This window comes from Trichosurus vulpecula, chromosome 1 (assembly GCF_011100635.1).
Source record: "Trichosurus vulpecula isolate mTriVul1 chromosome 1, mTriVul1.pri, whole genome shotgun sequence".
In the NCBI taxonomy this organism is placed as follows: Eukaryota; Metazoa; Chordata; class Mammalia; order Diprotodontia; family Phalangeridae; genus Trichosurus; species Trichosurus vulpecula.
In genome coordinates, this window is record NC_050573.1 from 224,662,437 (window position 1) to 224,688,716 (window position 26,280).

A 26,280-nucleotide genomic window follows, 5' to 3' on the forward strand; every position below is an offset into this window, starting at 1 on the left:
ATGCCTCCAATACTATTTTAATACCCCTTCATCTAAAGTCACTTTTTAAAAATTGGAAATATCAAAATGTATTATGTACAACTTAGTTGGCTAACAAAGTGACCATTTTTGGTGTAGTAAAAGCACAGCTTCTTTAGTTGATCACTGAACACAAGATTGGGAGTCAGGAGGATTTCAGTTCAAATCCTGTCCTAGCTATGTGACCCTGGCCAAGTCACTTAATTTCTTTCTGCCTCAGTTTCTTCATCTATAAAATGAGGATCATAATAGCATCTACCTTTCAGGGTTGTTGTGAGGACCAAAGGAGATAATATTTGCAAAGTGCTTTGCCAACTGTAAAGTGCTATATAAATGATAGCTATTATTATTTATTTTAAATGTTGTAAATTTTATTACAGGTGGAAATTCAAACTACTGAACTTTAAGGAGCATAGTTTTGAAGTTATAAGAAATGGATAAAAACTTGAGAATAAAAAAAATCTATCATTAAAAAATAAAATCTTGATCATTTCTGTTATATACTCTGTCCTCTGTGACCATTAATACATAAAAAGCATCTACTTGCAGAAAAAGAATTTAACGAGTAAAATTTTTACCACATGGAAATTGGCCTGATCACCAGCAGCACCTTCTATGTGTCCTCATGGTTCACTTTTACTCTCTTCATAATCGCTCATATTTATGTAGCTCTTATTATCATTAGCAAACACTTATTTCATTTAATCCTCACTCACAAGAACTCTGTTAGATAGATAATATTATTTCCATTCTACAGATGAGGAGACTAAGGCTTATAAGTGTTAACTGACTTGCCCAAAGTCACATACATAACAACTGGCAGGACTTAAACTCAGGTTCGAGTCTAGAGCATTCTCCATTACTTCACCCTGCCTCTGAACTTCTGCATATGAAAGGTTTGTTTAGTCGCTCATGTTAGAAATATTTGACTTTTCTCTCTCCACTGCCTCATATCCAATCAGCTAATAAATCCTGGCAGTTCTGTCTCTGTAATACCTCTCATGGCCATACCCTCCTTTCTATTCTCCCTGCCATCACTTTAGTAAAGGTCCTTAATACCATTTGTCTGGACTATTATGATGGATGCCTAAAAAAGCCTTTCAGCCTACACTCTCCCTCATCTCCTTGCTAGGTCAATGGTTGAAAATGCTGCCAGATTAATTTTCCTTAGGCACAGATCTAGTTGAATTACTTTTCTGATCAGAGATTGTTAGTAGTTCCCTATTACCTATGTAATAATATTCAAACCGCTTTGCCATATAGTTAAAGCCCTCCATGATCTTTTTTTCCCTATATAAATGTATTGATAGATTTTATTTTGCTACAATAGATGCTTCCCAACAAACCACTTTACCAAAGTACACAGTTTGAGTATCAGTTATTAACAAAAATGAAGGATCTCTCCTTTAATATTCGGCAAGGCAGTACAGTGTTTCAACAATCCGGCTAGCAACTTCTGTGGGGGTGTAAGATCCACCCACAGCCAGCACCCAGAAAGCTGCTGGCACGCTGGGAAAGCACAGGTTCTTTTGATCTGCCTTAATAAGGAAAGCAAGGTTAAAGGGGTTGACAAGCTTACTTTTAATTCAGCATACGAACAGCATTCACTTAGTTCAGGGGAAAAAACCAGCACCCTGAACTTCAGAATAAAATACAAATTACAAATATAACAGACAGACCCAATACAATTCATAGTTACCAACATCTAGGTTCAGCCCAGGAGCTCAGAACAAGGGCTGGCCCAGAGTCACATGCCACCACTGCTGCGGCAATGAGCTCCAAGGAACAGACAGCCAACCCCTGGTTTTTATATCTTTTTCAGCGTCAGGGGTGAGTCACACATGCGACTCACCCACATGACCTAGAATCGTCACAGAGAGGTAGACTTAAACCCACGTGGTCTAAAAGCCTCTGATCTCCCAGACATGTAAACTAGGCCCTCCCTGGAGTTAGCCCCACCTTGGGCCCCACCTTAGTTGCCAATCCACACCCAAGGTTTTACACCTAATAGGGGTTTGGGCCTGGGGCTTATCACCTAGTAAGACTCAATCAAAGACACTGAATTAATCAAAGGAAACAAAAGCCAAACTCTTCAAGGGCACTTGTTGAACTAAGTGCTAAGGAGCCCATTTTGATTACCAATACATACAGTACTAACAGTGACAGTTGTGTTTAACCAGAGTTTTGCTACCTTTCTATATTGAATTTATTTACATTGCTGTAGTCATTCCATACATTGTTCTTTGGCTCTAATTTATTCACTTTCTATGATTTCCTGATTTCTTTTTTTAAATTTTCTTCATATTTTTATTATTTAATATTTTTAATTTTCAACATTAATTTCCACAAGATTTTGAGTTACAAATTTTCTCCCCATTTCTACCCTCCCCCCCACTCCAAGATGGCATATATTCTGATTGCCTCGTTCCCCAGTCTGCCCTTCCTTCTGTCACCACACTCCCCACCCATCCTCTTTCCCCTTACTTTCTTGTAGGGCAAGATAGATTTCTACACCCCATTGCCTATATATCTTATTTCCCAGTTGCATGTAAAAACAACTTTTTTTGAGCATTTGTTTTTAGAACTTTGAGTTCCAAATTCTCTCCCTTCTTCCCTCCCCACCCACCCTGAGAAGACAAGCAATTCAACATAGGTCACACATGTATCATTATGCAAAACACTTCTATAATAGTCATATTGTGAAAGACTAACTATATTTCCCTCCATCCTATCCTGTCCCACTTTATTCAATTTTCTCCCTTGACCCTGTCCCTTATCAAAAGTGTTTGCTTTTGACTACCTTCTCCCCCAATCTGCCCTCTCTTCTATCATCGCCCCTCTCTTATCCCTTTCTTCCTACTTTCCTGTGGGGTAAGATACCCAATTGAATGTGTATGTTATTCCCTCCCTCAGTCAAATCCGATGAGAGCAAGATTCACTCATTCCGTTTCACCTGGCCCCTCTTCCCTTCCAATAGAACTGCTTTTTCTTGCCACTTTTATGTGAGATAATTTATCCCATTCTATCTCTCCCTTTCTCCTCCCAATATATTCCTCTCTCACCCCTTAATTTTATTTTTTTTAGATATCATCCCTTCATATTCAACTCACCCTGTGCCTTCTGTCTATACGTATGTGTATATATATATATATATACATACATACATATACACACACACACACACACACACACACATATATATATATATATATATATATTCCCTTCAACTACCCTAATACTGAAAAAGGTCTGGTGAATTACAAATATCATCTTTCCATGTGGAAATGTAAACAAAACAGTTCAACTTTAGTAAGTCCCTTATCATTTCTCTTTCTTGTTTACCTTTTCAATGCTTCTCTTGATTCTTGTATTTGAAAGGCAAATTTTCTATTCAGCTCTGGTCTTTTCACTGAGAAAGTTTGAAAGTGCCCTATTTGATTGAAAATCCATATTTTGCCTTGGAGCATGATACCCAGTTTTGCTGGGTAGGTGATTCTAGGTTTCAATCCTAGCTCCATTGACCTCCAGAATATTGTATTCCAAGGCCTTCGATCTCTTAATGAAGAAGCTGCTAGATCTTGGATTATTCTGACTATGTTTCCACAATACTTGAATTATTTCTTTCTTCGCTGCTTGCAGTATTTTCTCCTTGACCTGGGAACTCTGGAATTTGGCAACAATGTTCCTAGGAGTTTTCTTTTTGGGATCTTTTTCAAGAGGCAATTGGTGGATTCTTTCAATTTCTATTTTACTCTCTAGTTCTAGAATATCAGGGTAGTTTTCTTTGACAATTTCTTGAAAGATGGTGTCTAGGCTCTTTTTTTGATCATGGCTTTCAGGCAGTCCAATAATTTTTAAATTACCTCTCCTGGATCTATTTTCCAGGTCAGTGGTTTTTCTAATAAGATATTTCACATTGTCTTTCATTTTTTCATTCTTTTGGTTCTGTTTTATAATTTCATGATTTCTCATAAAGTCACTATCTTCCACTTGCTCCAATCTAATTTTTAAGGTGGTATTTTCTTCAGTGGTCTTTTGGATCTCCTTTTCCATTTGGCTACTTCTGCCTTTTAAGGCATTCTTCTCCTCATTGGCTTTTTGGACCTCTTTTGACATTTGGGTTAGTCTATTTTTAAGGTGTTATTTTCTTCAGTATTTTGGGGGGTTCTCCTTTAGCAAGTCATTGACTTGTTTTTCATGGTTTTCTTGCATCACTCTCATTTCTCTTCTCAATTTTTCCTCTACTTCTCTTACTTGCCCTTCGAAATCTTTTCTGAGCTCTTCCATAGCCTGAGACCAATTCATATTTTTCTTGGAGGCTTTTGATGTAGGCTCTTTGACTTTGTTGACTTCTTTTGGCTGTATGTTTTGATCTTCCTTGTCACCAAGAAAAGATTCTATAGTCTGAGTCAGAGTCTCAGTTCTTTTTCGCTGCCTGTTCATATTCCCAGCCTACTACTTGACCCTTGAGCTTTTTGTCAAGGTATGACTGCTTTTAGTGTAGAGAGTACTTTGTCCCAAGCTTTAGGGGCCTTGCACTGCTGTTTTTGGAGCTACTTCTACTCCATTCACCATAAGCCCTGCCACACCAGCACTCCTCCTCCCCCAAGAACCACCAACCAGGACTGCAACCCAGATTCAAGCAGAGCAAAGCAAGAGAACCTTGACACAGCACCAGCAAAGCACTCCCTGCATTCCCGCTCTGATGGACCACTTCATTCCTCCCACCGTGTGGGCCAGGGACTCTGGAAGCAGCTGATGCTGGAGCTCTGGAAGCAGCTGCAGGAGCTTCCTGCTGCTGCTGCGCCACCTCCACTGTCCCCAGGGCTGGGGCCAGACTGCGTACTTCTCTCACCCTGATCCAGCAGCTTTCCCACTAACCTGCTCAGTGGTCTTTGGCATTTGTAGGTTGAGAAGTCTGGTAACTGCCACAGCTCAGTGATTCATTTAGGGTTAGGCCTGCTCCGCCCAACTCCTGGTCTGGCCTGACCTGGCATGGCCCACATCAGGCTGTGCTCTGCTCCCAGCATGGTTCAATAGACTCTTCCCAGCAACCATCCAGGCTGTCTTGGACTGGAGACTTGTTTCCCTCTGTTATTTCATGGGTTCTGAAGCGCTAGAATTTGTTCAGAGCCATTTTTTACAGGTGTTTGGAGGGATTTGGGGGACAGCTTAAGCGAGTCCCTGTTTTCCAGCTGCCATCTTGGCTCTGCCCCTGATTTCCTGATTTCTTAATATAAATACTTCCTTATAAGACTGTAATACTCTATTAATATATTATAATTTGTTCAGTAATTCATCAATTGTTGGGCAGCTATTTTGTTTCTAGCTTTTTATTATCACAAATTATTCTGTGACGAATATTTCTGTAAATATGTGGGTCTTTTCTTGCTGTCAATAAATCTCTTGTTATATAGTCCCAGTAGTGGGATCTCTAGGCTAAATTGTATGAAAAATTTGGTAATTTATCTTGCACAATTTCTGTTTTTCAGAATGGTTCACTTGACTCATAGCTTCAACAACAATGAAGTGGCATGGCTGTCTTTCTGTAGCAATGAGTTTTCCCATCTTCTAGTATCTTTGTCAGCTTGATGGGTATGGTGTGGGATATTGGAATTGTTTTAATTTGCATTTTTCCAATTATAAGTGATCTTGAACATCACTTCATGTATTTCTTTTGAAACTTTAAGTCCTTTTCCTATTTGTCTATCAGGAAATGACTCAATTATACACGTGTATTCATAGCAATTCCCTATAGATTTGGGGTGTCAAATTTTTGTCAAAGACAAAATGCAAAGATTTTTTCATACACTTTTCATTGTAGTTACCTGTTTTTATTTGTGCAACTTTTTTTTCAATTTGATGTGATCAAGATTATCCATTTAGTCTTCTCTGATCTCTTCTATACCTTCTAACTATTAATTTCCCCTGTATATATCTGTGAAATATATAATCTTCCATTCTGCTCTAATTTTAATAGTGTGACTTTTATATTTAAATTGCCACCCTACATTTCCAACCAAATCTTACAACTTCCCTCCATATCCTCTACATTCTAGTCAAACCATACTCTCTGCATCTCTCTAACAGACCACTATGTCTTTATTTCCACTGTTCCCTGGGCTTAGAATGTTTGCCTTTCATCTCCTGACCTGCTGAATTCCTTCCAACCTTTCCTTTACAATCTGATTCAAATAATGTCTCCTCCCTGAACTCTGATTTCCCTATTATTGCATAAAGTCACTCTTTAGACATCACATAGCACTTTGTACCTCTCTAGTGCATTTATGTATTATTATACATTATGTAATTCTTGTGTGTATGTTATATTCTTCCAGGAGACTATAAAGCCCATGAGAGCAGGGAATTGTTTTTCTAAACTTTCTATCTCATTAATGTCATCACCAAAGTTAAAGGATGCATCCCTCCTTTCTGCCAATGATCAATAATACTGTTTTCAGGAATTGTATTTTTTAAAAGGGCTTGTTAGAAAGTAGCTGTTTTGTCAAAAATAAAATATATCACTACTTTTAAGACATAAAACTGAAATGCAAAAAATACTGTTTAAAAATAAAAATAATAAATTTGATATTTACCCTACTATCACAGTAGGTAGCACACAGAAGACACTTGTTTGTTGAATTGGTTAGAGGAAAACCTCTACATTTTCACAATAAGTTGTTTCTTAATTCACTGAATTTTCAATTTCAAAGCACTATATAAGATAAAGGAATCTGAAGGGGGAAAAAACAAGAAGGTACAGAACCCATATGGTTCAAAGACAGAAGTGTGGTTTGCTTTTTTTTTCCTTTTTTTTGCCACCGATGGCAATCCTGCAATGCTTGCCCTTGGTATATAGGGATTTTAAGGATCTGACTAAGTGAAGTCAAGCATTCTTCCCACCCGAAGTCAATAATTAGTACCATAAAAACATAATCTTAACCAAAAAAGGCATTATAGAAGACATTAAAGTTGGAAGATATGATTGAATGTCAGACATGAATGAGAGTGAGGGGAGAAAAAGTTGCAAGGTGGTGGTAGAATTAGGCTATAATCAGATTCCTACTACCTACTTTAGCATATTCTAAAAGAGGCAAAGGGAGGAAAGAGAATGATCATAGGAGAGACTACCATAGATGGGTCCTCCATTGACTCCAGCTGACTACACTGCCTACAGCAAAATTTCATCACATTGTCTCTCAGTATTGTAAAATGTGCCCAGACCTCCAGGAAGTATGATAACATAGCTATGGGCTCACACATTGCCCCCTAAAATCCAATTATGCAAACTAACAAACATACAATGAAAAACACAAATTTAAGCTTTCTAATTCCTAGTCATACAATCTCACTTCCATAAACTCCTTCTCAGACTCCTTTCTGTACTCAAACTTTGCAAAAGACATTGAAACTGAGGTTCATTCATAAAATGACTTCCTCAGTTTGAGACTGAAGCCAATATCAAACACCAACAATAATATCAACAAGGTCTGCTTAAAAGTAGTGTCCTCAGAAAAAATGCCAGGGTATGCTCTTGGCAGAACAGCCACACTTCCTCTTTGCCTGCCTCCATAGGTCATATGCATGATCTATCCTGATATGCTAACAATATCCATCATTCTAATAATGCATATCCTCTTTGACAGGTGAGGGTGTGGGGATGAGAATAAGATACCTGAAGCCTTTTTTAGGTGTTCCCCTGACACTGATAGATAAGCTTTCATCTTATCTTTCTAGCACCAAGTCCCCACACCGCCTATTGGCTACCTCCTCAGCGTGCCACCACACACGTATTACCCTGCTTTTCAGCTCCCCTCTAGGTGTTGTGTCCCTGAAAACTCCTTATGGATAAGAACTGTCTTGCTTGCCTGCATTTCTATATCTAGAGATTACCACATTGCCACATATTAAGCTTAATAAATGCTTTATCTATCTACCTGTAAGGAAACTGGCTATCCAGGGCTGATGTATAGTCATGGGTTCCATGACTAAAATCTAGCTAAATTGCACTGAGTACTGACTGTGCATATATGTTCTTGCCACCTGGACAAAAAATATCATTATGGGCTTGTAAAATTCTTTTGCTAGTCATGCTGGTCCACCTAAGTCATGATCTTCATCGTGTATTTTAATGCTCCCTTAAAAAGAACTCTTTTCCAAATTCATGTATGTGGTATATTGTTCTATAATCACAGTTCTATCTGATTGATCTCATCTTCACTTAGATTTCTTTTTCCTTTTTTAAATGTTTTACTGATACTTTTTTTAAACCATTACTGTCAGTCAACAGTCATTGTCATTTTTAATGACTTCCCCTCTCCCTCAGCCCAAGACAAAATCTTTCCTTTTAACAAATGCATACAATCAAGCAAAACAAATGAACACATTGGCTATGTCTATAAATAACTACCTCAACCCACAGCCTATACATTAGATCACCAACTCTCTGCTGAGAGTAGAAAGGTCTGCTTTATCTTTAGACCTCTGAGGCCACTGAACTGATCTTAATGTTGAGGTCTTTTGATTTTTTTTCATGACATTACTGTCAGTCAGCAAGCATTTATTAAGTCCTTCATATGTGCCAAGCACTGCGGATACAAAAAAAATCTAAAGGGGAGGGCCAAAAAGAAAACAGTCTATCCATGGAAGAAGTTTATATCCTAATGGGAAGACAATTTGTAATAATTAGATAGATGAAGTTAATCTGAAAAGGGATGAGGAAGGAGGGAGGGAGAACTGCAGAAAGCGGCTATTGAGCCAAGTCTTGAAGGGAGACAGGGAATCTAAGAGATTTAATTGAGGGAGCAGAGCATTCTAGGCCTGGGAGAAGAATCAGGCAGAGATGAGAGATGGAATCTCATACTCAAGGAACATGCTTCAAGTAGAAGCTTGCTGACCGATAGATTGGTTGACTGACTGATTAAGGAAATTTCACTTACAGATTGTCAGAGTTTGGAGGAGTCAGCAATCAGGCATTCTAACTGCCTTACTTTACAAAAGTTGAAACTGAGGTCTAGAATAAAACCAATTTCCTCAGGTTCTGCAGTGGTGGTAGAATTAGGCTATAATCAGATCTCTGCTATAGCCTTGTTAACGATACAGGCACACGCACATGCACCCACACACACATACACTCCTTAGCCTGAGAAGCTCCCCAACTGCCAAATTATAGTCTCTCCCAAAAGGAACCCAAGAATCTGCCCTCTATATAACTATCTGCTTTGGAATCACCTTTCCCCAGACTGGCATCATCTTTCCATCATTATGATATTCCCTATGTAGTTTATTTAGGATCCTGACTCAATCAGACCCTAGGCCTATGGAGTCTGCCCTTGATCATGGTCCCAGAAAAATACTGCCTCAAATCAGACCATGAATGTAAATTCCCTGAGGGCAAGGAGTGTTCTGCACTTTTGTCTTCAATTCCCCACACCAAGCACAATACTTTGGACAAGGTAGATGTTTGATAAATGCTCATTGAATGGAATGGTCCATTCCTTACCTAGGATCTTGAGACTTTCCTCCTCTTCTTGCATGATAAACTGGCTAATATTTACACTACTGGGTCAGACAATCACAGGCATGGGCTCATTACAGACATAGCAGAGGAGACTAAGGTATCCAACTTACCTTTATTTTCAAAGTTTTGGTGATATCCTGATTACCCTAATGGTTTCCACCATTCTCTCTGGTTCCTGATCATTTCCATCACCCTTTGTTCCAGGTAGTCATTAAAATGTCCCAACATGGCCATCAGTCCTACTAAGCTATACAAAACAAGGCATCTCGCCCACTAACCACTTATATAGCCTCTGGTCTAAGATGGCGTTGAGCTCATGGAATTCACTCATGTATCCCATTAAAAATACCCCAAAGTCACATACAAAGCATGATATATAGCATCTAAGGTAAAAGCACTCAGAGTACTAGAAAATCTACCCAAAATTGTCAGTAATTCCCCCAACAAATCCCCTTCTTTAGAGGAATTTATCAATCTTGAGCTATGCCTTCCTGCTTACTGATAATGAAAACTATCTAATATAATTTTGGGTATAGCCTTGGGTCACCCCACCCTATTGGCCCCCAAAGACAAATATCCCCTCCTGATGTTCATAGAATAAATGGAGAGGGAAACTATTATAGAATAAGGACTCAGCAAGACTGTTACTACTAGAAGCATTAGTAGAGATGCCACCCTAACTTATGTGGGGTGCTCCTACTTCATTGAAACCAACGTCACCCCCTATAGCTCCTACAGCTGCTCTTTTGGCACCCACCCAGGGTCAAAGGGAACTAAAGCCACGACTACTGCTGCTACTAGCTGTGACTCCTACAAGACACACATGAAATGGGAGGAGGAAAGAATGGTTTCAGAAGGTACTATCACAAACACAGCCTTCGTTTACACTGAGGCAGAGACAAGCTCTCCAGGGTTCCAACATGAGTCCAGACCTCAGAGAAACGTAACAACACATAACAGTTTCTGTCTCCAAAAAGATCTGACTTTAGCTCATTATTTAATTTTTAGAAAACCCCAGTGTGATATAAACAGGTATTATATATAGTTCTCATTTTGCAAAATGACAAACTGAGACAAGCGTGACTGACCTTAGCACCAAGAAAGTGGGATCCTCACAAAAAAAGGCACACATCTCAACATCTAGGACAAAGGTTCTACTAAAAATAAACCTGTCTATTCAGAAAAAAGAGATTTTTTAAAAGTATATTTTATTTGGCTTAGAAGTCTCTAAAGGACATTTTTTCTTGGATACAAGTGGTACAAATATGTACTAGCACAAGTGAAAAAGAACCTACAGATATATACATATACATACACATATGCATATACATACATACATACATACATATGCAATAGCTCATTTAGGATTTTAGACAAACCAAGTTGAGTACTATCCTATAAGCCAATTTCTAAAATACTGCCTTTATATTCTGCTTGGGAAAGGAGTTCCTTGAAATGGTGACCTCAGAATAACCGAAATATTTTTTTCATCCACGTACTTTGACCAATTCCACTAAATTTAATTCAGTGGGCATCTAGTAAGTGTCAACTTTGTACAAAGCATTATGAATTTTTAAAAATAAGACAAGACACATATTCAAGTGGGCTGTGATTGGAGAATGAAAACAGTTCTATTTTTGAAAATGAAAACTATATTGAATAAATATATCACCTGTGGGTTGAGCTATGCTTTCCTGCTTACTGATAATGAAAACTATCTAATGTAATTTTGGGTATAGCCTTGGGTCTTCCCACCCTATTGGCCCCCAAAGACAAATATCTCCTCCTGATGTTCATAGAATAAATGGAGAGGGAAACTATTATAGAATAAGGACTCAGCAGGACCGTTAGATACTGCAAACTTAGTCTGTCCAAGGTACTGTTTTCTTCATGATCATTTAGCATTAAAAGCACCACAGTGTGCAGTTCACAATACCAATTGTATTTTGCCATCACCATCCCCACCCCTACCCCCACTCCAAGAACGCGGGAACACAGGGCAAAAATATTGAAAAAACTCGCCACACTCCCAGCAATCTTATGAAAGGGTTGGGATGAGGCAGCCAGCAGTACTTCAAACATCTAAGATTGTTACTTAGCAATCTGAGGCAGCTTCCCTCCTCGGCAGCCCCCTCCATAGGCTGGCCGAGAGCAAGCCAGAAAACTGCAAAACGTCGTGACAAACCATATAAAAGCAAAAGTGTAAAATGAACAAACATTTCATACAGTGTCATTCGGAGCCTCAAGAGAATCCTACATGCTCAGAGAACCGCAGACACTTCTTTTGAATTCTCAAGTGCCATATTCTTCAAGTTAATCAAGCATTACAAAGCAGTCTTTGGCACAAATTATGCCCAAACATATATATGTATCCCTTCCCCATGACTTTGAAAAAGAAATGCTATATTCTGTTCATTCAAGAAGAGAGCCTAAAAGAGGACTCCAATTAAATCTATACATGCTCTGTTTTTGTGCCATCGGGCTGCACCGGTTAGAATAAAAACCCTTATTTTCATGCCGTATGTCCTTTCCAAACCAGTCTAGAGTATTTCACCCCCAACCATACATTTCTTATCTAACAATCTTTAAAGTGACTTTTCCAAGTCAAATAAACCTCCCTCTTCATGCTCCAGTGGCTCTCTCCTTTTTCCGTTCTCTCTGAATAGAAACCGAAGTACTTACAGGTCAACCTACCCTAATTCCCATAAGTCTAAAATCACCTTGAGGTACTCTAAAGATTCTTTAAGGGCTCCTGAAAGACAGGACCAATTCATCTCATGGACGCATAGCCGTCAAGCCATGAGGCAATCTCGCCCCAGACACGAGGAGTTAAATAAATCTGCTGGAATTCAGCAGCCAGCCTTGTAAGGAAATCCCGGACCCCAGTTAGGATAACCTGCTCTGGATGGATGTCCTCCGCAGATGCACCAATGTGACTTTGTGCGAGCTGCTGAGACTCAGTCTGTTACAACTGGCATCACTTGCCACAGGCAAGTCATCACAAGAAACTGACCTTGGCAAAAGCACATTTTGCACTTCGGTGCTGTTCAAGTGGGTTAGAAAAAGCGAGGGGCGGGGCTGGGAGTTTGAGGGTGGGGAGGAAAGGCATGAAGGAAGACAGATAGAGAACCTCGCAGAAATCTCCTGCCACACTGCCTACGCGCTCTCTCGCACTGTTACAAAAGTTATATCACCTACACAGGGAAAGCGAACCCACAAAGCCTCACTTTCGAGCCCGCTGCTAAAATCCCATAAAAAGAAATACTATTTCAAACCTTCCCCCATATGGAAAAATACACACGCCATGAAGCAACCCGGAGTTTCTGAAGGGTTTATTTTTAACCTTCATGCCCTGCAACACCCACATCCACCTCCACTAAACCACGTTTCCCACCCCCCCCACCCCGCAACGAACTTTTTACGTGGAAAATTTCCTAGCTTTTTTGCAATCTGATAATACTTTTCTAGATATTAGTTGTTGGTGCTTCTTGCCTTATAAGTTTAAAATAAAAGGGTATTATTTTTTCAGATAGAATGTTATACCCTTGCCTCCTAGTAATAAGTAAAGAGTAGGATGATCTTAAACAGTAGCCAGTCCAAATCGCTTTGATCTTATGTTGAGTAAACTAAAAGTAAAGTGACTAGTCCAAGATCACCATGACTCTTTTCATTGCATCCCTTCCAGAATTTCTGAGGTTCCAGAGGTGAGAGGCTTCCTTCTAGGCTTCCAGAACTGTTAGTTATTCCAGACAACCATAAATATATGGGCTATCTGCCGTATGCTAAGCACTATCCTACGCACAAATTCCCAGCTGCACCTGGACGATATCAAGAAGCCTTTATTAAGTACCTCCTTATTGTCTGGGTCTGTGTTAGGAACTGAAAATGCAAAAATAAAACTGAAATAGTCCATGTCTTTAAGGAGATGACATTCTATCGGGGTAACAACATGTAAACATATTTAAAATATATACAAAGTAAAGGCAGAGTGATTTCAGGGTGAGAAGGCATCCTGCAGCTCCAGGGGTGGGAATCAGCATGGGGGCAGGATGCAATATCAGGAAAGGCCTCATGTAGAAAATGGCCTTGAATTGAGCTTTGAATCAGTGTAACGAAATGGGGCTCTGCCAAAGAGGACAAGAGGCTGGTGGCTAATCCAAAAGATAGAGCATGCCTTTATTTTTATATAGGAGCATATACCAAAGCCCAGGGGACCTTAATCTCTTTGGTGTCACAGTCCCCTTTGGCTAGCCAGTTAAGGCCATGGACTCCTTCTCAGAATGATGTTTATTGCCTACTTTCATAATTGAAGGAAATACTCATTTCAATTAAAGGTTAATGAAAATAAAGATATATTTTTTCCCCATTCAAATTCTCAGGATGCCCTCCCCCCAATCTCTCCATAGACTCCCCCTCCAGGTTCTGTGGATGCCCAAGTTAAAAACTCTACTCTAAAATAATACCATAGAATAATGCTATATTACATATTAATACCATATCATAGAATAACGAATAACAACAATAGATAGATAGATAACAGATAACATTTATATTGCACTCGAAGACTTACAAAGTACTATACTATACTATTATTGCACTTAATCTTGTAGACAAAAGAAATTAAGTGATTACCACCACAATTCCATCTTGTAGGAAGGAAAACAAAAGGGAACAAGAGAGGGAAAAGATGAAAGATGAGTGGGGAAGGGGAAGAAAAGGGATACAGGAAAGGGGAAAAGAGAAAAGTGGTGCTAACTACTGAGATTCCTTCCTAGCACCTTTCTCTATGTGCATGAGTTAACTTTGCTTTTTTACTTCAACCTTTGGAGCCTTGGAGAAGCTGTGCCCCAGACACATCCATATTCCTAGCTCCTCTTTTCATTCCTTGTAACTGGAGAACAATAGAATGGAAAATGGAGACAAAAAACAGAGCCCTGACTGTCTCAGGTGCCACAACCCCTCAGATGGATGGAAGCGGGAGTAAGGCAAAGGCAAAGGCAGGCAGCCAATGAGTGGTTGAAGATATTGGAATCTCAAGATATCTACAGCAAAGTGATGAGACCAGATCATGTCCACTCCACACACCCCACCATCCTGCCACAGAATCACTCAATGCTTAACCTGAGGTGTTAAAACACAAAGAGTGGATTCAATTTTCTGCCATATTGAACCTATAGAGTAGAAATCTCTACTTGAAAGGCCTAGACCAACAGGCTCTCTAAGGGAAAGAAACCTCTAAATGAACCTCATTTTAAAGTGGGCTCTCATTCCTTCTTATTGGGGTGCCTGAGGCAGGATGCAGTCATTCTATACCTTTAAATATTTTCATGTCATAACATTTCAACAATTTAATCCATTTTACGGCAAAGTGCCAAGGACAATTTTATAGACAGGCCTGATATAAATAAACTTTATATGTATTTATCAATGTAGACAGCAGGAACATATACTCCAAGTTAAAGCTTCTCCAGTACTATTGATCTCCTTTGATTTTACCTTAAATCTTTAAATGTAACACAAAGACAGGAAGCTAGGGTGGGGAGGAGTAACTTGCACATGTCTAAGGTTATTTTTCTAATTGCTTAAAAAGCCCAGCCCTAGGGACTATAAGACTCACACTAGAGCACATTCCCTACCTCTCTCTAGTCCCATAATCCATTTCAATTCCTTATGGACTACCTGAAGAGACAGCAGGGATTTCCCAATTTGACCCTTTATTGTTCATACTGACAACAAAATGGCTCTGAGTTTTGAAGTCTTGCTTCCTTATGAAGGAAAAGGACAGGAAACCAAGTATGGGAGACTTGAACTAATGACCCCTATCCCAATATCTTCCTGTACCACTGAGTAACTTTGCAATAAATCTCATCCAAGGTTGCATCACCAGTACCACTACTTATTGAGCCTTAGCTCTATGTTAGATGCTTCAGAAATTTCTTTCAGTATAACTTCTCTGCTCTTGAAAATTAAAGGAAAGATGAGTATGTCTCCTCTAAATTTCTCAATCCAGCCTAGTATATTTTCCCTCCTGGAAAAGAAGATTAAAGTCTCTCCTCAACTTCTCCCATTTCTAAAGACCTTATGGCATTTGGCTTTTCCCCTCTTAAAGAGCATAAATATCTCAAAAGGTCTAAGGGAAGTCCCAAGGTTGACTCTGTAACCAATTTAAGGACTCTGGCAGAAAATAAAAATTAAGACCTAGTCCTAGTTGTGACCAAGGGCCAAGAAGGTCTACTTTCTTGTGGAATCACATTTCTACAGTTAGTGCATAACTCTAAATGCCCATATCAACTGTCCTAACCGGGGAAGTAGAGCAAAAAAAAAAAAGTGTGATTGTCACCTTATCCATTTTATCAGCATTTAGTTATGTCTCACAATCCAGCTGTGAGCTGTTTAGAGGACATATTTTTGCAAGTGGTAGAGCAAAAATAAATTCCAGGACAGTCAACTGTAAGAACTTATTTCTAGAGGTGCGAAGGTTTTTATGACACTTCGGAATCCAAGTCTGTGCTCGTAAATTTACTCAGGATTCATGGGGCCACCTACAGCTCTGCATATCATGCCTCTTAACTGCCCTGATGCCCCAGACACAGGAGCTGGTCTTGTTTTATTCAAACCTAAAGCGGACATATGATAGTGCAGTCAAAAAAAGATTTCCATAGGTCTTTGAATATTAGTTCATACAGCAGGGGGAACATTCCAAACTTAAGTATAAGGAGATTATCAATCACCTTGTCAATTTGCAAGAATTCGCACTTTTCTCTTGTGACTTCTGTTTTGCAAATCCCAGGGCATGTGATTGATGTACAACCTGCCTGCTCAGCCACAAAAAGGCTGTTCCATCAGCATCTGCTTCCCAAAGGGAATGGTGACTATTCAGGAGATAATGAAAGAAAAGCTGTATTAGCTCTACCCCTACTTTTACCTTTGCTAGTGGATCCCAGAGGCTGTTTTCCACAACTGTATAAAGGCAGGATATCTTCACTCTAAGTTAGTAGGTGATACAACAAACTATCTAAGAACTAGGGAGATTGATCAGTAATCACCAAAGCAAAGAAGACAAGGAATCATCAGAGACAGGAGAGTGTGAGCAGCATGCGCAGTTAAAAACAGAAATGCAACCCCCACCATTCACAGGGGCATTATGAATGACATACTTTTTAAAAAGCACTGATATTTCCTCCAGGTAAAAGTCCACAAATTGAACCCCATGGCCTGAATAGACTGGTCATGGGAGTCTGTGAAAGTAAAAAAATAAAAAGGCTCCTTCCTTCTCACCTCTCTCCCCATTTTCAGGAAGTCCAATTAGATCCTGGGTCCAGTCAGAGGAAGGAAGGAAGGAAGGAAGGAAGGAAGGAAGAAAGAAAGAAAGAAAGAAAGAAAGAAAGAAAGAAAGAAAGAAAGAAAGAAAGAAGAAAAAGGAAGGAAGGAAGGAAGGAAGGAAGAAAGAAAGAAAGAAAGAAAGAAAGAAAGAAAGAAAGAAAGAAAGAAAGAAAGAAAGAAAGAAAGAAGGAAGGAAGGAAGGAAGGAAGGAAGGAAGGAAGGAAGGAAGGAAGGAAGGAAGGAAGGAAGGAAAGAAAGAAAGAAAGAAAGAAAGAAAGGAAGAAGAAAGAAAGAGAGGAAGGAAGGAAGGAAGGAAGGAAGGAAGGAAGAAAGAAAGAAAGAAAGAAAGAAAGGAAGAAGAAAGAAAGAAAGAAAGAAAGAAAGAAAGAAAGAAAGAAGGAAGGAAAGAAAGGAAATACCAACTCGGCTTTTAGTCAGCAATATGCAGGAAATATCCTGACCTCAGAAGACCATTTATTAGCTAATGTTGGATTCTCAATCCATAGCAGCATAGGCTTCTACTATATTTAGGCAAGTACCCAAAACAGGAGGGCCATTTGAACTAATCTTGTGCCTAGCTCAAGGGATGAGATAAGTCCTTCATGAATCACCAGTTTCTTAATTTAAGGCCAACAGCATTCCTACATAAAAGGGACCAAGGGGAGATGCTGGAAGAACCTCCAGGGAGCTTTTATAAAATATGCTTGCCTTAAGCAATGAGACATTTACCTAGAAAAGTTTCAGTGAGCAAAAAAAACCTTAGGAAAACTTCATATTTTCCCAAGTGCTCTCATAGAACATTTTCTCATCTGATCCCCCCAACAAACCTGGGAGGTAGGTAAGTGAAACTCATTTTACAGACGAGACAACTAAGACAAGAAGTTGTTAAGACTGTGTTAATACTGCGCCTGGTGGTGTTCCAGGACCCTGAAGTGAACTCACTGGGGTACAATAAGATTTTTTAAATTTTTGAGGAAAACACAGCAATCCTTGGCATCTGTCAGACTTACTTTGGGCTACACCAGTAACTTCTTCATTTGGGACAAGATATCTTTATGATGCTAGGTTTTTGACAGTTTCTGTGATAAAACGCAAGCATCCTGTACAAATCAACGTAGAACAGGAAATGAGACTGTGGCAGATTCCAAGCAAATGATTGGTGGAAACTAAGCAGATTTCAAGGTTTGAGAAGTTGTGCAATGTCCAGTAGATGCACATTTCCCATTACTAGGCAATTATAATTAAGAATTTAAAAATATATATTATTTTTCTTTCAGTTTATGAATATTATTTTTTCAAATGGTTACTAAGTTGTTAGGACATAAATATTAATCTATTTGGATATAACTCTTTAATAAATGGAATAATTTGGCATTTCTTTTGGCTTAGAGGCACTGTAAAAAAATCACTGAGACTCTAAAAGTTCTAGGAACCAAGAAAGTTTGGGAACCTTTGGTGTAAGTGTCTGGCTACACAAAGAGCTAACTGACAGACACTTGCCCAGCATTTTTGCCACTATACCATCTGTGCTTTACCAAAAGGTATCTTATTTGTTGGTCAGCCACTTGCTTCTAGGTGATTCTAGAGTCAGATCTGGAGTCTGCAAATATGCAGAGACTGAAAATATTATACAAAGTGCTAGGGACCAAAGTCAAATAGCAAAGGTCTAAATTTTCAAACTCTCCTCTCTCTCAAATGCCCCCAAACTTAGTCAAATACATAAGAAATGAAAATGAAGAAGAAAATCCTCTGACCCTTTCCATGGTTCATACCATAGATGTTCCAATATAGTGAACTAAACTTTTTTCATGCAACATCTAAGCTGAAAATTTTTTTAATTAGAACAAAAGGGTTTCAGATCAGAAGAGGCTTTGGAGATTTACTAGTTCACCTTCATTTTACAGATAAAGAAACTAAATCCCAAACAAGTGAAATAATTTGCTGATGGTCATATAACTAATGACTGAGTTGGGACTAGAACCAGGATCTCCTGACTCCCAGTCCAGGAAGTTTTCCACTACAACCACCCTTGCCTGCAATGAAAACTTCAAAATCCCAGATTAACCTTAACTTTTTTTCCATATCTTAGCCTCTACTGACAAAGATCTTACTCAAGTATCTAGAATATAAACGTGAAGTTTGATTTTCCCCATTTATTTGTGGGAAATATAAAAATGTACGTTTATATATCCATATCCCACTACAAAAATAACAACATATAAAACATGAGGGGGGAGTCAAAGAATTCCATAGTATTTGTTTTTGTCATAAATTCAAGAAAAGAACTGCCCAAGATGAAGAAGTGCATAGATACTGCAGTCGTCAGTGGAGGAGCACTCACGCCAATGAAATCATAGATCAAAGTATCAAAGAGCAAAGCTAAGTTAGATATTTCTCATACCTGTAGACATGCACAACTTTTTTCAGAGAAAAACTAAGCAAAAAGCAAAAAGAAACTACCAGCATTCCTTCCTTCACAAAAAGCATTGGGGGCAGGGGCGAGGTGGGGGGAGGAAAGCACTAAGATCTACTCACCTTACAAATTGCATGCATACTGGTGTTTGTTTTTGAAACTGGTCCAAATGGAAGACGGCAGCTTGATATTGTAACTGCAGATTATCCTATTGGAAAGAAAAATAGCTTCAGTAAATACTTTCCTCACTTAACATCCCAAATATGAGATACTAGAGAATATGAACAAGAGGTCCAATGGCTCCCTTTACTCAATAGAAATCTGCATTTCCTATTTTATAGAAGTAATACAGTCCTATGAGTGATGGATAACTCAGAAGGAATGGGGTGGGAGAAGCTAAGTTTTGTGACTCTAGCTACAAAGCAGCTTACAGTGTTTATTTCCTATACCCAACCTCTCACCCTTCTAAGAGATCTTCCTCCACTTGGTGCTTCAGACACTGTCCAGTTCAATTTCACAGATATTCTTTATCATCATTATGCCCACTCAACATTTATTGAGCATCCACTGTGTACATCACACTGTAACTGGGTGCTGGGCACCATACTAGGTCCTCACTCCTCTGTTGCCTTTACTAAGCAGTTTCCAAGTAAACCCACTACCACTTTGCCTCATATTCCACAGGCATCTCTCCCAGCGCCCATCCCTGCCAATATGTAGGATTAAACTACTTTCCAAGGTTGAATAAGCCGCCATCTGTCTATCTTACGTGGTACTGTGTGCCATCCGGGAGACTTGCCCCTCAGAGCGTGTTTCTACCATATGTCACTCTCAAGTGATCAGCCAATGCCAAGACATCTGAATAAAAATGTCTCAGTGTAGCCGGAAAACCCTCTCAGAATTCCAGTGGCAGTTCACCAAGGCCAGGTATGTCAAAATGACTTATTGTTTCCTATAGCTCCACCTGAGCATCAATGGTGCAAAACTCACAAACATTCCTTTCCTCCTCCTCCCCATGCCCACCCCCACCCCCTGTGCCCAGCAAAGGAAGAAAACAATTTAGTTTTTCTCTTCCACTGTACACTTTGTGTTTCTCCTCTGCAACCAGCTCAGTCAATCCGTGTATGTTCCAAAGACTGCACTGTTTCTTCAGAGGCAGAATTCAGAAAATGAGACCACCATTTTGTGTAGTTATCAGCTATGTTGGAGTATACTTTAGATATTTACTTATACATTTTGAGAGAAGGGAAAAAAAGAAAATAAAGTTTAAGGATCTGGAGAAATTAGTTCTCTAGTAGATCAGAAATATTCCCCCAGAAACAGAGAGTGTCTGGAACATAATAGGCACTTAATAAATGCTCATTGATTGATGTCTACACCTTCTCATGTAGATTGACACAGAAAAGCATGTCCTACTTCTGAAATATAAATTCTAATCCAATTGCCTAAAATTCCATTTCAGAAATAAAACTTTTATTCAAAATTTAAAACTGGAATATTCTAAGCTATTTTAAGCAGACTTTTTTATTATTATTAAGCTCTGTTTAGAAAGACAAGTTAAACTGAAAGATGTATTCAGCTGCTTCCATGAGTTAGCTTTTTTCTCTAGGGTAAAATAAGAAATCTTGTGGGTTGGTTTTTTTAAATCACAAGTTAGTGGGGAAAAAAGACAAAGAAAAAGAGAGTAAAAATTGGGACTGTCTTAGATTCCAAATGGTCTCCATCAAATCCAGATATTTAAAAGTGTTCCAATTAGTCAAACTCCTTGTAAAAGAATAAAATGAAAGTTCTATATTTATCTTCTTATAGAAAGTTGTCATGCTCCCCTGATATCTTTATTTAAGAATTTATGGTATATTCCTTCTTCCCCATAAATCACTCAGAAAACTTGAACATTTTCTGAAAGGTTTATCTGTGCTTTGGCTCCTTCCCTCAAACAGCAGGATTCTAAGACCGGAGCCAAGAAAAACGACAAACACTAGTTGCAGGACACCCAAGCCAGTTAATTTCACCTTGATTCAACAAGCACTTATTAGGCACCTAATGTTTCAGGAACTATGCTAATTACCAGGAGTATAAAAACAAAAACAAGGTATTTCTTGTCCTCAGGAACCTTATGTCTCTCAAATATATTTTTATCACTCATGCGTCCTCCCCACCCCCACCCAAAAAATGGTAGCTTGAAAATTCTCTCTCCCTCAGCCCTAGCACTCAAATCACTTTCTATCTTTCCACAAAATGGTGTGGAGCACAAATTCTGGAAAGAAAGTCCAACCATTTTCTGTGCCATCAAAGGGAAGCCAAGCATTTGGAAAGATAATTGACTTCACAAAAAGGAACTAAAGGGAATTAACAAACCAACACTTTTAATGAAAGGTACCAGGTAAGTTCTTCAAAATACTTAAGAAATGCTTAGAAGACTTGAAAACTGATGAAAGATAGTCAGATGGTTGAACATGATTGATGTAGAGTTGGGAGGGACCTAAGGGAGTATCTACTCTAATTCCTTCATTTTATACACATGAAGAAACTAAATTCTAGAGAGAAGTCATTGGCCCAAAGTGGCACTTACTCTGTTTACTAGACAACTTTCATCCCTGTAAAGCTCAGGACACAGTTTATGCTTTACTGTAGTGTTTGTACTCTAGAGGTAAGGTAAGAAAATGGAGGAGGCACTGGACTTAAAAACAGTCATCTTAAAACCTTCCCTCAAATCAATGTAGGAAATGGACAGATTCCAGTAGAGGGTAGGGGAGGACAAAAGGAGAAAATAAGGAAATGGTGTTCTTAATTATCACCAAATAAGTATCCTAGTGTTCGTATTATATGTGTGTTTAAAGAGGATGGAAAAATTATATTTGAGATAAACAGAAAGGAAGATCCTGGGCAACATCTTTCCTTCTCTCCTGTGAAATACGAATCCCTACAATCAATTAATTGACATTTATTAAGCACCTACCTTGTGCGAGGCACTGTACTAACTGCTGGGGATACAAAAAGAGGCAAAGGAGCTTACAATCTAATGGGGGAAGACAACATGCAAACAAATATATACAAAGTAAGCTATATACAGAATAAATAAGAAATAATTAAAACAGAGAGGGCATTAGAATTAAAAGAGGTTTGGGCAGGCTTCCTGCAGAAGGTAGAATTTTAGTTGGGACTTACAAGAAGCCAGGGGTGTCAGTAGTTGGAGTGGAAGAGGGAGAGCATTCCAAGCATGGGGGACAACCAGAGAAAATGCCCAGTGCTGAGAGATGGAATATCATGTTCACGGAACAGCCAGGAGGCTAGTGTCATTGTACTAAAGAGTACATGTTGTGGAGTAAGGTGTAAGAAGCCTGGAAAGGTAGGAGAGGTTAGGTCATGAAGAGCTTTGAATGACAAACAGAGCATTTTGTATTTGTTCTTGGAGGCAATAGGAAGTCATGGAAGTTTATTAAATAGTGTAGAGGAGAGATGACATTATTGGACCTGGGCTTTAGGAAAATCACTTTAGTGGCTGAAAAGAGGATGGATTGGAGTAGGGAGAGACTTGAGGCAGACAGATCAACTGGCAGGCTATCATAATCAAGGCATGAGGTGATGAGGGCCTGCACCAAAGTGGTGGCAAGTGTCAAAAGAGAGAAGGGGGAATTTTCAAGAGAGACTACAAAGGTGAAATCAACAGGCTTTTACAATAGCTTGGATATGAAAAATGAGAGATAATGAGGAATCCAGAATGATTCCTGGATTGTGAGGGGGATTGGAAGAATGGTATTGCCCTCAATAATAATATTGAACATAGAAAGGGGAAGGGTTTGGGGGAAAATATAAGAAGTTTTGTTTTGGACATATTGAGTTTAAGATGATTACTGGACAGCCAGTTTAGGATGTCTGAAAGGCAGTTGGAGACGCAAGATTGGAGGTCAGAAGAGATAGACTGGAGAATCATCAGGATTATTTGTTTTAGTCATTTTTGACCATGTCTGACTCTTTGTGAACCCTTTTGGGGTTTTCTTGACAAAGATACTGAAGTGGTTTGCCATTCCCTTCTCCAGCTTATTTTACAGATGAGCAAACTCAGGCAAACAAGGTTAAATGACTCGCTTAAGGTCACACAGTAAGTATCCAAGATTGGATTTGAACTCAGGTCTTCCTGACTGCAGGCCTGGGACTCTATCCACTATGCTGCCTAGCTGCATCAGCATAGAGATGGTAATTAAATCTATGGGAGCTGATGAGCTCCTCAAGTGAAATATTATGGAGGAAGAAGAGACGAGGGCCCAGAACAGAACCCTACGGGACACCTATGGCTACGGAGCATGATCTGGAGGAGGATCCAGCAAAGGGGAGAGAGAGAAAAGGAGCTATCAGATAGCTAAGAAGAAAACTAGGAGAGAATGGTGTTCTGAAACAGTAGAGAGAAGAGAGAAGGATCAAGTAAAGGTTTTTTGAGGATAGGGGAGACATGAGCATGGTTGTAGGCAGTAGGAAATGAGCCAGTACAGGGTAGAAGATTGAAACTAAGTAAAAGTGAGGATTGCAGAGGGGGCAGTCCGTTTGAGGAGCTAGAATGGGATGGGATCAATTGAACAAATAGAGGTAAGGAGTAAGCCTTGGTAAGAAATAAGACCACTTCATCATGTGAAACAGGTAAAGGATGAGAAAGTGGCAGATGGCACCTGAGTAATAGGAGATGAGGAAGAGAGAAGAAGAGGGAATTCACGGTGAATGACCTCATTTTTTTCTGTAAAATATGAGGCCAAGTTCTCAGCTGAGATGATGTCTCATGAAGTATAGGTATTTAGGAAGCTACAATTCACTCTTAAAACAATGAGAAAAAAAGTTTAAAAAGAAAAGAAAAAAATAAAGTAAAAAATGTTTAAAAATGAGAAAGAATAAACACTTAATTGAAATTATAAACAGAAATAAGAGAATGAGGAAAACTGAGAAAAATATTTGAGCCTAAAGACAGAGGGTAGAAAGAAGAAAAATAATCAAAAATATGTATCCTTCCATTAATCTTCACTATTTGTTAGGAATTGTGCATGTTTGAAATCTGCCACATTCTTTTTGATGGACCAGCATACCAAGCAATCAAAAAGCATTTGTTAATCATCTACCGTGTGCCAGGCATTGTCCACCACAGGATATAAATACAAAGAATAAAGCTACGTCTACCCTCAAAGAGCTTACATTCTATCAGAGGAAACATGCACACAAGTACATGTATAAAATAAACATACACGGAACAAATGTAAATAACATACAAGGTCATTTGGAAAAGAGAGGACTAGTAGTTGGGGGACGGGTGTCAAGAAAGACTCCTTGTAGAAAATGATACTTGATCTGTCTCTTGAAGGAAAAGAAGGTTTCTGTGAGGCATAGGTAAGGAGGGAGGGAATATATTCCAGGAATGGAGGACAAGGTAGTCTATCTAAGAAGTACCGAGACACAATTGTGTTTATTAATAATAAGAACTCATTTCTGTATCACTTAAAGATTTACAAAATTCTTCACTCAAAGTAACCCTGCAAAGTAAGAAATGTAAATATTATTGAACCCATTTTAGAGATAGTTCTGGTAGACAACTGCATGACATTTCCTTCCTTCCTCAAATATCACTCTATCTGCGCAAAAAAAGATTGGATTAAATGATCTCTAAGGCCCCATTCGGCTCTAAAATTTCACCATCTATAGTCTTCCTTCCCTAATTTGAATATTACCTGTGAGGATATATAATTTCAAAGTGCATAGATGGCCACTAGGTATTGATAATAAGTACATCTTCTTTGTACTGCATGGGAAGAGATTAAGACTCTTAGACCTAATTATGAGCTGATGGCAACCCCTGAGTTTGGCAGGTGATAGGCCAATAACCCCTACTGCAAGCCAAGCTAACGAACAGCAAGAAGCTGGTGGCCATCCATGATGTCTTTGTACTGAATCCTAAATTGCACTCAGATGCAAAGTTTACCAAAAGCAGCATGGTACAGTAAGCAGAGAACTGTCAGAAGACCTGGACTTGAATCTTGCCTTGGCAACTTAATAGTTGTGTGACCTTGGTCAAAGTATTTTACTTCTGAGAACCTCAGTTTCCTCATCCAAAAACTGGGGATGAAAAGAGCTATGCTGCTTCCCCTCACAAGGTTGTTTTGGAGATCAAACATAAAGAATAATATAAACTAAATGTAAGCTGTCCTCATCACCTCTTAGCAACCATCAAATCAACAGGAGCCTTCAGTCAGAGGCTCACTGCAGCTATTGAGAGATGAGCATGAGTCGGATATGTCATTCTTTAACAAAGCATTTCACCAAGGCCTTTAACACTTTAAGAAATGCTCACAGTGAGGATAGCACTGAGAAATCTGCTGCAGTCAACACAAACTTGCCAGGATGAAAGAAAAAGAAAATTCTAAAAATGTTCCTAGTTTGTCAGCTGTCTGGCTGATTTCATGCCAGGGTCTTCTCAAACCAGAAACAGAAGACCTCTGCAAAGCACAATGAGATGGGACCCTGGTTTGTCCTCTGAAAAGAAGTGAAGAATGGCATTAAGTTGTTTATCCCATTGCCTCATCAACATCTGAGAATTCAGTGATGAGTCCCTGCCCTGCCTAGAACATAATTCCAATATTCTTGTCTCTTAAATAAGCCTGAACTCATGCTGGTGCAGGCCTGTAGTCCCCGCTGCTTTAGCAGGCTGAAGCTGATGGAGGGGCTTGAGTTTAGGAGTTCTGAAATGAATTGGTTAGGGCTGATCGAGTGGCCATGCTAAGTCCAGTACTGATATGTTGAGTGTCCAGGAGCAGAGGTCCATCAGACTGCCTAAGGTGGAGAGGACTGGCCTAGGTCTGAAAAAGAGATGAAGTTAAAGGTTCAGTGCTGATCAGTACTGAGGTCAGCCCAAGCAAGGGAGAGACCCAATCTCAAAAAGAAACAAACCAAAAAAAATCCCTGAAATTGTTAAAAGGCTCCTAGTACTGGGGCTGTCATTCAGAAAATGCCTCCCTTCAAAACATCTTAT

At 39.1% G+C, this 26,280-nt stretch overlaps 1 protein-coding gene across 1 annotated transcript in view; it reads right to left on the reverse strand.

Annotated features, from left to right (window-relative positions):
• LDLRAD4 (low density lipoprotein receptor class A domain containing 4) overlaps window positions 1-26,280 on the reverse strand; it is a 607,914-nt gene that overhangs the window by 490,224 nt on the left and 91,410 nt on the right. Inside the window, exon 2 of the mRNA XM_036740198.1 lies at window positions 19,397-19,482. The gene's annotated coding sequence lies outside the window, so the exon portion shown is untranslated. The remainder of the gene's footprint in view (window positions 1-19,396; window positions 19,483-26,280) is intronic.